The sequence below is a fragment of the Homarus americanus genome, unplaced genomic scaffold (genome assembly GCF_018991925.1).
Source record: "Homarus americanus isolate GMGI-L3 unplaced genomic scaffold, GMGI_Hamer_2.0 scaffold9798, whole genome shotgun sequence".
In the NCBI taxonomy this organism is placed as follows: domain Eukaryota; kingdom Metazoa; phylum Arthropoda; class Malacostraca; order Decapoda; family Nephropidae; genus Homarus; species Homarus americanus.
This window is the reverse complement of record NW_024742161.1, coordinates 91,562-109,381: the sequence shown is the minus strand read 5'-3', so window position 1 is coordinate 109,381 and position 17,820 is coordinate 91,562. Positions and strand designations below refer to the sequence as shown.

Below are 17,820 nucleotides of genomic sequence, written 5' to 3'. Positions count from 1 at the left end.
ATGGGATAAAAAATCCTGATGTCTGATGTCGAAGAAGGCTCGCTGTCCCCGCGTACAGAATCCTCAAGCACTGACGTCAACACGGGCTTCGTTGGATGTGTTTGAAGTCCTATGTTGGAAATTCTCACCGTCCAATGGAAGGAGGGTCGGTTCTACCCTGACATCACGGCAGATTTCCTTCAACATATTTGCTGTGAGATCCCTTACTTCGTCATGCCCTGAGAACCACTACTTTGCCACTAACAGCCCTGAGAACCACTACTATGCCACTAACAGCTCAGCTCTGAGAACCACTAATCCACCACTCCACCACTATCAGCCCTAAGAACCACTACACCGCCACGAACAGCCCTGAGAACCACTACTACGCCACTAACATCCCTGAGAACCACGACACCACCACTATCAGTCCTGAGAACCACTACACCGCCACTAACAGCCCTGAAAACCACTACACCACCTTTAACAGCCCTGAGAACCACTACTCCACCACTAACAGCCCTGAGAACCACTACTACGCCAGTAACAGCCCTAAGAACCATTACTACGCCACTAACAGCCCTGGGGGTACTATCACAGTTTCTTATCATTAATGTCAAAGACTTAAGTACACAGAGAACCTTGCCAGAACCTGTTTATGTTAGGTACTGGTCACACGGGGTCAGGCTCTGGCCTCAAGGTCAGGGTGACGTATGTGATAAAGCTGATACACTAGGTTAGGGTGAAGCCTTAGGTCAGGGTGACACGCAATGACCGGGTGAAGACGTGTGAGGTCAGGGTGAGGCGATAGACTAGTGTGAAGGCTTAGGTCAGGGTGACTTTTTCAACACACTGTATTTATTATCGTCACTACATAATATAACTGCCGTCTCCGTCCGTCTACCTGCCTGTCTGTCTGTCTGTCTGTCTGTCTGTCTGTGTAATTCCGCGCCCATTAGATTCTTCAACGCGGATGATTAGCTTTTGGGGTTTGTAGTTAGTGTTGTTTCTTACCCTCTAATGACTCGGGACCTGTAATGACCTCCACCACGTTATTAAGGAGTTTTATATGATTACATTTACTCTTCCCCCTCACCCCCCCCCCCTTCCCTTCTCCAACCTCTTTCCCTCTCCAGTTTCCCCCTTTCCCAGTTTCCCCCTTTCCCTTATTTCCCACTTCCCTTGCTCTCCCCATCCCATTACCCCTTCCCCTCCCATCCCTCCTCTCTCCATTACCCCCACCTTCCATCATCGTCCCATTGTACACGAGTTTGACCTCCTAGATTACATACATACATACATACATACATACATACATACATACATACATACATACATACATACATACTGCGTGACGGCCTGTGACAGTACGTGACGTAGGGGTAGAACGTCACAAGAGAGAAGAGAAAGGGAGGTGCGGAGGAGAGGGGTGAGAGGAGGGAAAGGGGAGGACTGAGTCAAAGGATTAGGGTGGTAGGGAGGAGGGAACAAGAAGTAAGGAGGGGAAGGAACAAGAAGTAAGGAGGAGAAGGAATTAGGAAGGAGATAGTGGGTAGAATTCCAGTGTGAGTTGGAGGTAGTTAAGGAGGAGGGGGGGGGGGAGTCAGGTTGTGTGGGAAGGTTGTGTGTGTGTGAGCCAGGAGGGTACTGTTACCACCTGTTACTCTACCCTACCCTTACCTTCCCATCCTCTTTCTTCTCCTCCCTCCTGCCTTCCTTTTCCTCCTCCCATACCTTCATACTCTAGGTGCCTCGATCTACCTATAAGACCACCATGTTGCACCACCACCATTATTACCACCATTACCATCATCATCACCACTACCCCCCCCCTCCACCACCATCTCAGGTCGTCACACATCTCAGCAAATTTTTCGTCACATGCTGGGGTGTCACATGACCTGACCTGACCTCTGTAAATCACAAGACACCAACTACTTACCACCTATTTTCGCTTCTTTCTTATACATTCTGATTATGAGTTGTGTTAATGGGGATTTATACCATTATTTATACCTGTATTGTACCTGACTGTATCTATACCTGTTCTTAACCTGAACTGTTATGTCTCACTTAACAAACACAAATAATTATCAACTAAACGTCTATTAATTATTAACTGTAGGTTTACCAAGTGCTTAACGCCTTCATGTGTTTGTTTGTTTACTGTTGTGATGATAATAAATATAAATTTGTTTGGTGTCTACAGGTTTACAAGATATTATTATTCTTTGTTATTTTTCTCGCTCTATTCTCTAATCCGTATCTCTTCTCTAACGTCATTTTTACATCATTGTGGTACAGGATTCACATTCTTAAGATCTGTCCGTCATTTGTTTAGACTTGAGCCAACCATCTTAACTACGGTAATCTCGGCGTAAATTCGTCCCCATCTTGGCATCTTTAAGGTGTCAATCGGCCATTCCACACCTGCGACGATGGTTAATTGATAATCTCTGTGAATCAGATTATGGCCCTGATTGTAACTGTATTTCTGATTGCTTTTGATTCTAATTATGTTTTCTTTTCTGACTCTTTTGTCAATCTGATTGTACTTTCAGTTTTGTCCTGATTTATTTCCGATTCTCCTTCTGATTCTGGTTATATTTCTGACTGATTCTGATTCTTAATTTTAACAGAGGAAGGTGTCGAGTGTATGTGTATCTGTGTTGGAAACTTTGTGGGTATATAAAGCTTTGTTGTAGTGCTGTGTTGTTAATACCTGCTGGTCGACTTTCCCCTCCTTACTTCACTGTCTCCCATCCTCCTTCACTCCCTCCCATCCTCCATCCCACCCTCCTTCACTCCCTCCTATCCTCCATCCCACCCTCCTTCACATCCCTCCTTCATCCTCCATCCCACCCTCCTTCACTCCCTCTCTCCCTCCTCATTCCTCTCTCCTCTCTCTCCCTTCATTTTCCTCCTCAGAATTGGAATGTTCTTAATACATTTTATTTAGCCGGGAATTTACTGATACAAACTGTCCAACAACAGCAAATATTGACATGGCATAGACTTCTTCTCACCCTCCAACCCCCTTCACCCACCCCCCCCCCCAAGTAACCTAAGACCTTACTATGAAATTATGAGGTAAATCTGAGTCGACCCCCTTAAGTTTGCTCACACACGGCCTTGTTGCCTGATGTATGGACGGTTCTTGTTTACACTGCTCTCTCTCTCTCTCTCTCTCTCTCTCTCTCTCTCTCTCTCTCTCTCTCTCTCTCTCTCTCTCTCGAACACCACACAGACAAGAGGTCATGACGTCCTAACCTTTCGCGCTTGTGCGGAAATTGAGGCGGGGATACACACACACACACACACACACACACACATCTCTGTATAAGATTCACCATCATCAACTTTCTAAAACCACAGAATAAAAAGAACTTTCACTTTCATTCTCTTTCTCAATATCGGATTTATCTGAAGGTCTTTAGAGATACTTCTAGCTTAGGTAAAAGAGATGCTGGCCTAGGTAAAAGAGATGGTGACTTTGATATAGGAGATTTTAGCTTTGAAGAGAGAGATGCCTGCAGTCTCCCTCTTCCTTCTCTTTCTCCTCCCCGTTTCCTCCGCTTCACTCAATCCTTTTCTCTCTAGTTTATTGACAATCAAAACAAACTCGAGAGTAATTGATTTCATTTATACGCCATTGACATGTACAAGATGAACCAGAATTCTCTTTATTAAATAGTTACAAAATTCTTTCTTCTCATACTGTCGATCTGTACAGTACGTGGGAGTCCAATTCTCTGCTATGTATCACCAGTGAGCAAATTGGAGCCACGTTATTCATGTCCCAAGAGAATATTGTTTTGAGTACCTTTGTAGGATGGCAGAGACCAAGCCACGCCTGGTAGAGAAACAACTGCCAGCACGCAATGTTGTATGTATATATCTCTGCCTCTCCATAATGAATTCCCAAACATAGTCTCTTCAAACTGGACTGAGAGAGGAGTGAGGACCTGGCTAGCTTCCTCGAGAATATCCCACGAGTATTTGAGGAGTATCGAGAATATAAGGTCTTCAATATTCATAAGGACGCGCTGTCAGCCACAAGAGGGAGGGAGGGAGGGAGAAGGAGGTTGTGTGATGACGATTGAAGAAGGGGAGGAGAGGGAGGGAGAGAAGGAGGGAAGGATATATCTTTTATTTTCTGCCATGTTTTCCTTCTTCCCCCGTCTCTCATCCCTCTCCTATTCCTCTTTCACTCATTCCTTCCCTCCCTCCCTCCCTCCTTTCAGCATCCCCTTCCTCCTTTAACACCCACGTCCCCCCTTCCTCCTCATGGGGTATTTTGACGTGGTCAGAGAGGTCCATTGTATCGTCGGGGTGAACCTATTAATCATACACATGTCGCGCACACACACACACACACACACACACACACATACACACACACACACACACATACACACACACACACACACACACACACATCATACACACACACACACACACACACACACACGGGAGGTTATAGAGACTCGGGATATAGTGGGATTATATAGGTGAATTATATACTTGATAATTATAGAGGAAGTGATGGAGAGATGTTACGATAGATTTAGTCTGCGTTTCCTCTTCCTCCCTTTCATCCCCCTCCCTCCCTCTCCTCTTCCCTCCCTTCCTACCTCTCTTTTTCCTCTCTCTCCCTCCCTCTCCTCTTCCTCCCTACCTCACTCTCCTACCTCTCTCCCTCCCGTTCTCCTTCCTCCTTCCCTCCTTCCCTCTCTCCCTCCCTTACTCCCTCTCTCCTCCTCCCTCTCTCCTCCACCCTTTCTTCTTCTTCACTCCCTCCCTCCCTTACTCTCTCTCGCCTCCTCCCTCCCTCAATTCATCCCTTCTCCTTCTCTCCCTCACTCTCCTCCTTCTCCCTCCCTCTTATCTGCACGTCGTCTTTTTCAGCGCAAAAATATTAATAGTTTTCCAACGAGCTGTAATCAGGGTCATGCAGGCAAGGGAAGGTGTTACGACTGTTTTTATAGAGGTAACTTTTATTTACAAGTATAGTGTTCCTCGCTGATATAGATCTAAATAATCTCTTGTTTATAGGCCGTTGTTTTGTGTGTACCAAGATGGCGTTATTATTTTGTTTTTGTTGTTGCTTCGGATTCACGATGACTGCTTTTGTTTTTGTTTTTTTCATTGTTTGGGGTGTGTGTGTATGTGTGTGTGTGTGTGTGTGTGTGTGTGTGCATCGAGATATCTGGAATGTGTTTGTTTGTGTGTTTGTTTATTGTTTTACGTGCTGAAGGTAGGTAAATGGTCTTTATATATATATACTTTCTTTCACCACTGTATTGCTATGTGTGGTTTGATTGACACACACACACACACACACACACACACACACACACACACACACTCTGACGTATAGGAATTTCACTAGGTCATGCGCCTTTGTCCACCACCGCCTTATAGCACCAAATTCGATCCATTACCGAAAATTCGTAAGATTCCCTCAAAAATACGAAAATCACCCCGACCAGCCATACATCCCTACGTCAAGGTTAGAAGCGTAACTACTAAGCCTTACAATCCTCGCCGTTGAGGAAGGATAACATAGAGTCGTGAATCACTTCCCCACCCAGGTGTTGGTTAGTCGTAAAAAGATCGTATTTTGACGATTCTCCGGACGACTTTGACTCTCGCCCTAACGGTTATGTGATATAAAGGTGTATATTATTTTCTTATCCAGGTGTGGGGAATAGTCATGGGGAGGGGGAGGTCGTATCTTGAGGATTCTCTGGGCTATTATGCTCTTATTAGTTACGAGTGATCAAGAATAGATCCTGGGAATGATTAATGGTGGTAGTGATGGTGGTGGATGCCTTTGACGCTAAACTGATCATTTTATCCGGGCGACTTATAGAGAGGGGACCCGGTGATCCTGTTAAGCTCAGACCTCCATACTAATATATTTCTGAGGATTGAGGAATATTTGGGATTAACGTACAGTACTGCCAGCTGACACCAGGGACCAGGCCACAGTTTCCCTGAGGTCCGTGTGGTTTGGTTTCTCCCCTAACTGAACATATTAGCTGAACTTGACTTAGGTTGGGTTGGGTTAGATTAGGTTAAGTTAGGTTAGGTTAGTGTAGGACCAAAGCCTCACCGTCAACCTTTACGTTATTAAACAAGTTAGAGGCGTAGTCTTATATCCTGTTAGTGGAAAAACCAGCTTACGAACTTTTTAATCAATCGTCTATGCATTGTATTTTAGGTGAGTCGGTTAGAAACTTCTTAACATCTCAAATGGAAGGGAAAGGGAACTTAAAAAAAAAAGTCTTAAGAGAATCAGTCTTTTTTTTACCGTAGTCTAAATAATCCAACCAGATACGTTTTCTCGTCCCAATTAAGAAGTAAAGGAGACTTGATCTACCTTATGTACCGTGAAGAATCTTATGTTTATGTCGTAGATTAAGTGAGGTATTTCGACCGCTCTCCACATCTCCAGATAAAAGGAAAAACAACGAATGAATCTTTTTATGAATACTTTCTTTGTGTCATAGCTCAAATATGATACAAACATCTTCACATCTCCTGTAATAAATAAAATAATTACGACAATTTGCGTCTTTGGGTTCAGGTTCTTTATAAATTCAGCACACGTCGCTACTAGCCGGAGTTGGCCACATATTTCACCCCGAGTCCTGACAAGACCGGGTAAGATGATTTACCGGATCACCAACCCGGTTAAAACTGTTCTGGGAGACTGGCAGACAGGTGCGCCTGACTGTGTGATTACCTACCTGAGGCTTGGAACTTGTGGGGGTTTTTTTAGGCACATTTGTATTCATATCTAAGTTAAGGCAGCAGGTTAATGATACTGTCAATACCTGGGAATTATTGTACCTGTGCTTTAGACTTATACCTGTATATACTTGTACTGATATAACTGAACTAACATACTGACTGACATTAATTATTATTATTTTTATTATTATTATTATTATTATTATTATTATTATTATTATTATGTTGGTGTTGTTGTTGATGACTGACCGGAGAAAGCCTGAATAAAACTGGCTTAAACTGTTGAAGCATCATTTACCGATGGTATTGACTACGTTAGTGAGAAAGACTCATATGACTGAGTAAAGCCAGAATAAAACTGGCTTAGACTGTGAACCAGTTAGTACATCCTGAAACTCAGTCACATCAGCGCTCACTAATCTGGTCCAACAATCACCTGATTTGCACCTGTACATGATGATTAGGAACCTCTGTTGTCTAATGCTCAAAGGGTCGTACACTGCAGCCCCCCCCCCCCCGTAACCCGAGATAACATCTAACTGATGCACTTAAACAGCAACACACAAAATGCTGACTGAAATTTACGTCGGTACTGGCCTTTTAGTCTCCACTGGAATTAGATGTTTTCTGCCTTGTCAACTTAGGGGAAGAACTTAACGCTGGAACTTTCAAGAATCTGGACTCGGATCCCTAACTTGAGTATAGTCAGAAAGAGGGCACGTGTGTGTGTGTGTGTGTGTGTGTGTGTGTGTGTGTGTGTGTGTGTGTGTGTGTGTGTTCTCTCGATACTGTATTGCTAAGCCATCCATATCCTAACCTAACCTGAAACTGAAATATATATATAAATCTTTCACAAAAGCTATAAATAATAAGTGAGTTTACGATCCTACGTTTGGCAGCTCTACTAGTTGGTGATGGTACTGAATGTAATAAAGTGTCACTGCTCGCTACATAAAGTCGGCATTTTTTTTTCCTACGTACATTTATATTCATGTCTGGCTTTGAGACACATCTACCTGTTTGTAGATAACTGAGACAAGAGTGCGTAGTCTAATCACTAACTTGAGAAATCACTGCACCCGTACAGTTGTTTATGGCTTAGAGGTTTAACTCAACATATAGCCAAGTCCAGATGTGTGTGTGTGGTCAAAATAGCCAAGTTCAGGTATGTGTGTAGTCAAAATAGCCAAGTTCAGGTGTGTGTAGTCAAGAGGCAGCAGGTGTGTAGCTCGACTTAGGCCGCGGGTTTGGCCGGGTAGCCAAACGGTTATGACCGTATATGCCGCCGTGTCATTAATTACCAGGGATGATGGCTATCAGAAACACGGTCCCGACGGTGTTATGTACAGCCCTCCTTCTCTCTCCTCTCCTCTTACCTCCTCTTCTCTCTCTTCTTCATTCCTTGCACAGTATTCTCTCTCATCCCAGGCTTTCTCTTCCTCCTCGCCAGTCTTATTCCCACTCCTTTTATCCAAATCCTCTTCCCTGATTCTTCTTCCCATCCCCTACTCATCCTATCTCAATTCTACCATCCCCCTCCCCCCACCTACCCCATCCATCCCATCCATCCCAATCCTCAGTCCACTTCTAGTCCTCCCTCTCCGTCCCTGTTGTTTCCCGTCGTCCCGTGATTCACCACCTCGTACCAAAACATTGTTGTCGTCGTCACTTGGCGTGTAGCCCAGCTGTTATGAGGCTGTGTTGATGTAAACAAAAGTCACCCGAGCCACAACATCTGACTCATTCACACCGACCTGTTGCCTGTGTTGTGTCTCTTACGTACCACACCGTTTAATGTTTATCTTTATTATGTTTGTTTATCGTTGTTTTACCGTATCATTTCACCGTTTTCTTGCGATAATATTTTTTTTTTCTTTCGTCTTACTTACGATATCTTGTTTGCCTGTAGAGTGAGTGAGTGAGTGAGTGAGTGAGTGAGTGAGTTGTGTGGATATCTTGAGGTGATGGTGGTGGTGATAGGACCTACGAGAACAGAAGTAGTATAGTAATGATAAGTTATTAATTCAGGAATATACCAGCTACCAAAAATAGTGTTTGTTCCAATGTCGTTATTACTATTACTAAGAGTGACGGTAATAGCAACTGGGGTTCATCGTTACTAAATTCAGCACACTACATATTTGTGTTTGAGTTAGTCTCTGTACTTTGCTGCCATGTGTATAAATCATGTAGTAAATCGCTTCACGCTCTGGATCTTGATGGGACACACACACACACACACACACACACACACACACACACACACACACACACACACACACACACACACACACACACACACACACACACACATATACACGGGGAACTCTGATTTAGCTTCTGTTGTTAGATGGCATCAATCAGTTTACAATTCCCTTGAGAGAGAGTTATAGAAGCTGGTGAAGGTCTGGTCATATTTTATTATACTGTGGTCCACCTCAAGACTAATTTTAAAAGAGTTTTTGGCACGATAAATATACTGGACATAATCACATGTATTGGAACATAATCAGATGATATACCGATATACCCGTTTTTCAAATTCAGGTCTTTTTATTCTGCCTCGTACCTAACTCGGTAAGGCGGGTCATAATTCACAATTACAAATAAGAATATCGCATTGGTTTGGTCCATAAAAATACGTGATGTATAAAGGGGTTTAAAAGTAATATCTGGCTTCAATGTGTTGCCCTGGCGGTGGGGCAGTAAACTAGTGTGATGTGTGTGAGAGTGTGTATTAAACTGGCGTCTTTTCACATCCACGTTAAGTATCCAGTCTTGGTCGTCATGAGTTGAAGTTCGACCACCTGTGCTGGTCATTTGCCTGGGGCTGATGTTGTCCTCCCTAATGGCTGGCTGGTCGGGTGAGCCCCCTCCCTCTCTCCCCTCACCCCCCTCCCTCTCCCCCTCCCCCCTCACCCACTCCCCCTCCCCCCTCCCCCTCAAAGATTCCGATGCTGAATCTTCACTTTTCTGAACGACATACACTCATACAGTCTATGGTAACAGGTGTCACTGAACTCACTAAGGCAGCGATACAAATATAGTTATCAAAATTAGCTTCTTAAATCCACTGAGGCTGACATGACTGGTATAATTTATCTCAAGTCTGTTTAAGAAAGGAGAAAAAAAAATAAGATTAATTTAGAATCTGGATCCTGACTATTATTAAATCGTTGTTTGTATCCAGTTTTTCATAATAAAGCTTGAATATCGCGTCTCGTTACCTTGGATGTGTAGTTAAGTGGTGGTGATCGCGTTTCTGTGTGTCGTTAATATGATGACGTGTCGGTTTAGGAAGGCAGTGAGGGGGCGATAATGAGGGAGATGACGCTGTTAGTATAAATATATATATCACATCTGTTAGAGTTACCTGTATGGTCTATTAGCTGGGGGGCCTCTTACCATATGGCCTCCAAGACCCCCCCCCCTCCTCCTCTCCCATACACCACCTGTGAGAAGCTGTGTTACGGAGCTTCAGTATGTTATAATGACAATAGAAATCATCATGTACAGTAACTCTTGATAGATAGATAGATAGATGGATAGATAGATAGATAGATAGATAGATAGATAGACTTTTCCACATGGGTGAGGGAACGCCGGGAATTCCACATGGGTGAGGGAACGCCGGGAATTCCACAGAACATGATGAGCACCAAATTGCCACACGGGTATTTCATAAATCGTTCATGATATCGTTCTTGTTAGTAACTACAGAATGTATGAGAGTGTAGTCAATTTAGGTGTCCTGGTAATGAACTCTACACACGCATTCACACCTCGTGGGTATATTTCACTCTACACTTCATTAATTCGTACCTAAATAAACGCATCGATCCATAATTGCTTTAAGATTGCTTCGACAAAACTTGAAAATGACCCCCTTCTCTCTCTCCCCTCCCCCCTGAAAAAAAAAGATATCTACCAGGTGAAGGTATCAAATCCCCAGGTAATATTGGTATTCTAAACAGGTAATTACTCTTCTATTAAGCGATTAAGTAGTGTGGATTTATTTGCTACAGAACTAGTAATCCAGAGTGGGTATTAAATCCACTTTAGAGTGACCTCCCTGGGGATCCTTTAGTCTGGTCCAGATTGGCTGTGTCTCCACGTCTCATTAATTTGTTGAAGTGTTCATTTTTTACCTGAGGACTCCCTATAATGAGATAGGTGAGGCGGGTAGGGGAACAATGACTAATGACTTACACCGCTTCGCCATGACTCCTAATCTGCCTTTATCAAATTCCTGTTAAATTTAATCTTGTTGTGTGGAACAGGTGCTATTAGTTATGTTGTGGCAGAGAGAGAACAACACGAGAGGAAGTAAAGTGACTGGCTGGCTGGGTGGTGGTCATAATGTGACGATAGTGGTGTGGTATGGCTGTGTGGTGGTGGTAGTGGTAAGAAAAGTAGCTTATTGTAGTGTAGTTAAGGGTAATAGCTTTATTTTTGTGATGTTGCTGTGTTTGTTTTGATCCCTAAATGGTGTGACAGGGTAGTAACATTGTGTTGGTGGTGACGGTGATTTAATATTGGCTGTGATGTGTTGATGGTGATGTGTTGTTAGTGATGTGTTGATGGTGATGTGTTGATGGTGATGTGTTGATGGTGATGTGTTGATGGTGATGTGTTGATGGTGATGTGTTGATGGTGATGTGTTGATGGTGATGTGTTGATGGTGATGTGTTGATGGTGATGTGTTGATGGTGATGTGTTGATAGTGATGTGTTGATAGTGATGTGTTGATGTGATGTGTTGATGGTGATGTGTTGATAGTGTTGTGTTGATAGTGATGTGTTGATAGTGATGTGTTGATGGTGATGTGTTGATAGTGATGTGTTGATAGTGATGTGTTGATAGTGATGTGTTGATGGTGATGTGTTGTTAGTGATGTGTTGATGGTACAGATGTTACTGGTGTTTATGTTGCGGGTAATCATGGTGGTGAGGTATGCATAGGTAATATAATGTAAGAACTTTTGTCAGAATCGTGATCACTTTAATTTATGTATGTGTGTGTGTGTGTGTGTGTGTGTGTGTGTGTGTGTGTGTGTGTGTGTGTGTGTGTGTGTGTGTGTGTGTGTGTGTGTGTGTGTGTGTGTGTGTGTGACTTTAAGATCAAATAGAATGTGTTGTTACCGCCGTCAGTGGTCGAGGAAGGGAGGGAGTTAGTTGTGGTCGTTTTTGTCGTGTGTCGAGGTCTTTAATTTATCCTTGAACCGTTGACCTTGACCTTTGACACTCATTACTAGAATTAATCTTGGTCTTCCTTAACTAGGTATAATTGGTGTTGTTTTATTTGAACTGGTTATTGTTATTGTTCATGTATTTATTTACTTGATATAACCCGTTGTCGTGTCCGCTATACCACCGTCTCATGTACTGTTTCTCCTCCTACAGGCAACCTGCTGGAGTCCCTCAAGAACAACGGATTGGGAGGGAGTGAGGGGAGTGGGGAACCGCCCACTCCCCCCCACACACCCCAGCGAGAGAACGCCCACATAGTGTCTAATGAAGGGTGTGCCAGCCGCCCACCCTTGCCCCCACTAGACCCTCTTCATCAGCAGGCACTACAGGCCAGAGTAAGTAACCCACAGCCTTTTTCTTTTTAATCTTCGCCGAAAATAACTAATTATATCAGAATAGATGACCTTTATTTTCTTCGTCTATCTCAATCCGTTGCTTTTGGGGTTATATAAAGAGTTCAGAGGTGACACAATACTGTTTTTTGAACCTGTGTGTATAGACCTTAATGGTGTCTTAAGGGTTAAACATATTATACAACTGTCATGTCGAGTGTATGAATCACTGTCATGTCGAGTGTGTGTGTGAATCTCTGTCATGTCGAGTATGTGAATCTTTATGGTGAACATTATTTAACATTACTTAGTAGCCACGAGAAAAGATCACATCTGGCATGACACGAGTGATTTTTTCCCCCCCATGGACCCACTACTAACATCAGCTGTACAAACACACGTTCAGAAAAAAAAAATCCTGTCACCTTTGAATCACTAAAGTACCTCAACACCATCTTTAAAGACACTGTTATCCGGCTGTCTTCCTTCTTGTTAATCATTTTATTATCGTTTACTTCACGTTGGCACATCATTAGGAACTAGACAGTATATATTACACCTCCGCTTTGCTTAGTTCCACGTGCGTGTTGTTGTTGTCCTTGAACACCCTCACGCGGAAATGAATATACGGAGTTTAGTTTTCTTATCTGACGAGAGAGGATTTGAGTCGCTTTTACGCCGATTTGTTTTATATTTATCCCAATTTTTAAGTTATATTGGATAGATCTCTTTCCTATTCGGCACGTGCTTGAAGATCCCTTTAGGCACGAATGCACGATAGGGAACTTTGCGATCAGATTCACTTTTGCTGACCGGCTGCCAGTTAAATGGTTAAAGGCAGCTGATGATACCCATAGTCTGATGCCGAAGTCATTTACGTAATTTCGGTTACCCATAAAGGGGATAAGTAGGCCACGTTATGTTTGATTGTCGGTCCATTTATAAACAAGCTAATGCTTTTGAAGTATGACTTAATATATATGTGTGTGTGTGTGTGTGTGTGTGTGTGTGTGTCCTCTACATGAACACACACATATTCACTATCAGCGCACAAGACAGAGAGGTCTACCAACAAATTCCTATATTATTGTACAGAACAGCGTCTATAAGTGGCAGTAACTTCTACACACATTGTTGTTTCATGTTACCTTATACGTTATATGAAAGAACGTACAAGTAAATTTTCTCCGTTCGTGCAAGACTCCGTTTCAGAGCAGAGAAGAGCAGACATACAGTCGCCATAGGTGTGTTGGGGACCTCCGAGGCAGGTAGAGGTGCGTATCGTGATTTAAGACTAGGAGATAAAGGTACACTCTTGGGGTCTCGCCGACGTGACACGACGCGATGTCCCCGCCTTCTGCTGCGACTGTACCTCACCGCACGACTCTCTGGGGGCTTGTCCGAGGAGTCTGGTGCACGGAGACAGCGCGATTGGCTCTCTCCCTTGTGGTCGTGCTCACCCTTTGCACGGTGGCAGGACGTGCACAATGGCTGGGGTCGTGCACGATGTGGCGGGGGCGGTAATGAGGCCGTTTGTATGCGAGTAACACAGTCGGGCTGCGGCGACCCCGACATGCGTGCGGCCAGACCACGCTTCTCCTCCGTCAGACGGGCCAGTGTGGTAGGACCTTTCTCCTTGGCCACACTACCCGGACCACACTCCCTGGGCCACATTGCCCGGACCACACTCCCTGGGCCACATTACCCGGACCACACTCCCTGGGCCACATTACCCGGACCACACTCCCTGGGCCACATTACCCGGACCACACTCCCTGGGCCACATTACCCGGACCACACTCCCTGGGCCACACATTACCCTGACCACACTCCCTGGGTTACAGTACCCGGACCACACTCCCTGGGCCACACTACCCGGATTACACTAGCTAGTTCCACGCCACCCCAAGGCCACACGAGCTAGGCCACACCAGCTGGGCCACACTACTCTACCTTCCCTTCCCCACCAACTCTTATGGTGAGATAAGCCACACCCGTAGTGTCAAGCTGGAACCTTTATAAACACCTGACCCTTACACCTAAGTATTTCCTGGTTACACAGAAACCGTAACTTGACTATCCTAACTTAACGTAACTTGAGATTTCTTAACTTAACCTAATGTTAATTTAATTAACCTAACGTAACATAAACTTAACTTACTCGACCTAAACTCAGTCAAACTTTACGTAGTTTAACATGACCAAACTAACCAAACTTAAGCTAATTTAACTTAGGTTAGCCTCGTTAACCTCAGAAATTATCCTTATTTCACTAAACTTAACCAAGGTAAACGTGGTCTAATTTAACGCAATAAAATATACTACAAGATTTTTAATTATATGAATTAAACAAAACCTAATTTAACCTTCTTCAAATTATCCTTATTTAACCAAACTAAAGCTAACATAAACTAACCAGAAGTAATTTGATAAAGTATAACAACCTAATCTAACCTAACTTAACCAATCCTGTCGCAAGTTGGCTTAAACCAACCTGAATGAACTTAATCTAATCCAACCTAAAGTAAGTTAACGTAACCCAACCGTCACCTAAGTTAAGTGACCTAACCTTGGAGTAATGGGAGTGTAGAAGTTTATAATTGTAGAGTAGGATAATGTGGGATGTACTCGCTGCCACCCAGTGCTCACCTCCTGCCTGCCTCCCAGTACCCGCCGCCCCCTACCCGCTGCCCATTGCTAGCCACCAGTACCCACCGCCCAGCATCCGCCGCCCTGAGAGGCCTGAGGGCGGAGCACAAGTTATGGTGGTGGTGGGGCCATGTTGGGCTCAAGTACCAAAATACGAGACGGCGCGAGGAATTTCTTGGTTTGATTTACAATAATCAGACTTCAGTGGGCGCCTAGTAAAGTGAGATATCTCACTCAGGTGCACTTTAATGGACACTTGAAGCTACGCCTACTTACAGCACCTCGTTGGAGCCTCTTAATCAGAGCGAATTATCAAAGGATCTGCTTCATGATGGGGAGTTTGGTATTTAGTGTGGTGTTGCGCTCCAGGGCCGGCCCACCCCCCGCCGCTCACCCCCACCTCGTCTGGACATTAATAATATTCGCTGACAGCCGCGTTGTGTACACTGAGGCAGACCAGGCACGCGCCCTTCTGCTCCTCGCCCCTTACCCACGCCCGCGCCAACCTGCTCCTCCTCCAGCCTCGCCACTCAGCTACCGGGGGCTTCATCGTCGGGAGGGAGAGGTCAAGGGGTCCCTCAGATCGTCCCCCCACCCCGCTCTCCAGGCTACGGTGGGCTGGTTGTCTCGCCCGTCTGGAGCGAGGGACGGGGTCGGCCGCCTGCAGGAGGGGAGCTTCCGTAATTAACACCAACTTGGCTAGAAGAACTGGCGCTGATAAGAGTCTTGTAGATGGCTCATTTTGCGGCAAGCTCGGGGCGTTTACTGCCTCACATTTGCATGCGCTACACAGCACGGCGCGGGGCTCTAGCGACTCCTTATCGAGAGCACAAATAGAACAAGCCTTACCAGGGCTAATGAGGCATTTTTATTCATGTTCAAGTGAGTGCGTTGAAAATACTATGTGACACAGTTTCCACCTGTAGCGCTTCACTCTCCCCCAGGACGTCCCCCACCACCACACACAAACACAGACACGTGGTAGGTGGTGCAGGGACCGCCGCCTCCCCCTCCACCACCCCCCAGACGTCCAGCTCCCGGGTTTGAGGGAGGCCGCTGAGGTCACTGGCACAGGGGAGCCGCGCCAGCCTCCACCTAGGGTATCTCTGGTCCTTACTGTATCAAAAATTATAACCTTTCTTTTGTTTATCCCTCTGTTTACCACATAGCAAACATAATTGTACGAACTATCAGTTAATTATTATGATAATGTGGAAGAGACCCTGGGACAGTGTCCGGCTTAGCACAATGGGTCTGGCCAGGGAGAAACATCACCTCTCACCGCCAAACTAGTTTATCAGCGTGACGCAGTCTCCCAGCCGTCCCGCTAATTGGCTCCTTAATTTCCACGTATCAGTGATGTTACATGTCGGGGCAGCGATGCGATAGAGCGTCGCCTGATCCAAACACACTCATCACAAGTTCCACAACGGACGGCTGAACTAACAAGTGATCCATCTTGAGCGTATCAAGGTTGTCATCCGGCGCGTGTCAGCAGCAGCTACAGGGAGACAGGTCCCGTCTAGCCCCGTCCACACACTGACGGGGTCTCACTTAAACGTTTCTCTCCGGAGAGACAGTAACCAAGACTCCAGGAGACTTGGCCTTGGCAGCCTCCCTCACACGCTCTTGATACATGGCGATAACTTGAGTTGAGAGTGACAGCTTCGGCGTGAGTTGTGGAGAAGAACAATGGTCAGGAATGAGGAGACGGCCTACCCCCTAGCTAAAATTATCCCCTGGACGTTACCTACAATAGTGTGTTGCTGCCCGCCTGTGAATTACGGTAATGGCAAACGGGTAACTTGAGGTCATGTGAGCCTCTCTCTCAATACCTAGGCTGAAAAGGGTGCACAATATCAACAAATGAACTCCCTCTTGTTGTTAAGGAAGGAACAGTGTGGAAAGTTTAACACGATTACAAGGATTGAAAATTACTGTCTTGTTTTAAAAGTGAACAATGGATAAGACAGCTCGACACATTATTCTACAAAAGAGGCAACTTTTTGTATACATCATCACCATCTAAGAATCCATTATATCTCGAAGCGACTTTTGTTAATCCAGAAATTAATGTTAACCTCAAGCAAGGAATATATAATACAGGACAACTGAGGATAACGGTCTCTTCTGTCTGGGTCAGTGACTGTATTTTAAGCCGCACCCTCAAGTACATCCTCCACGACCGACGAACATTATCAGCTACGTCAAGGCAGGCGGCAGGGGCTGAACAAACGCTGTCAGATATATATCGTATACAGAGGCATACTTATAATGTGGATGTGTTTTGATTATACTCTCAATGTAATAAGTCTCTCTCAGGTGGAGGGAGTTACGATCCTGTGACGTCACCTTACCTAACCGGTCTTGTCGTTACGTCACTCATTAATTATTACACTACCTTCTAACGATCTCGCCTACTACTGTTTACCTCTTAATGACCATAGAGCACCAAGTGAACACTCTCGAAGTTCGTAGTTGTAATTTGACGTCAATGTGACTTTCTTTTTTTTGTAGAACTGTTGAAGGTACTAACCTAACCTAACCCAACCTAACCTAACCTAACCTAACCTAACCCACCTCCTGCACCTCAACTACCATACCGCCTCTTATAACATCATATAGAGACGTATAAACAAACATTCCCGGTGTCAGATTATGAGATGTTTTCATCCCTGGGGTAATTTATGTCTCTCTTCCCGGAGTTATGGCTGATGGCGGTGTTGTTGAGCGCTTTAATCTAAGGAATGTTTGTCCTTAGAGCCAGAATGTGGTTGTGTGTGTTCGCTGATTCGTACAGAGAGAAAATTCGTCCTGATTGGTAGATCCATAGCTGTCACTGAGGCAGTAAA

The 17,820-nt window shown here is 44.7% G+C and overlaps 1 protein-coding gene across 6 annotated transcripts in view; it reads left to right on the top strand.

Moving 5' to 3' along the window:
* Positions 1–17,820, top strand: part of LOC121876509 (zinc finger protein castor homolog 1-like) — a 119,312-nt gene that overhangs the window by 20,338 nt on the left and 81,154 nt on the right. For all 6 annotated transcript variants that reach the window (XM_042381641.1, XM_042381645.1, XM_042381644.1 and 3 more), the window contains exon 2: positions 12,141–12,322. The gene's annotated coding sequence lies outside the window, so the exon portion shown is untranslated. The remainder of the gene's footprint in view (positions 1–12,140; positions 12,323–17,820) is intronic.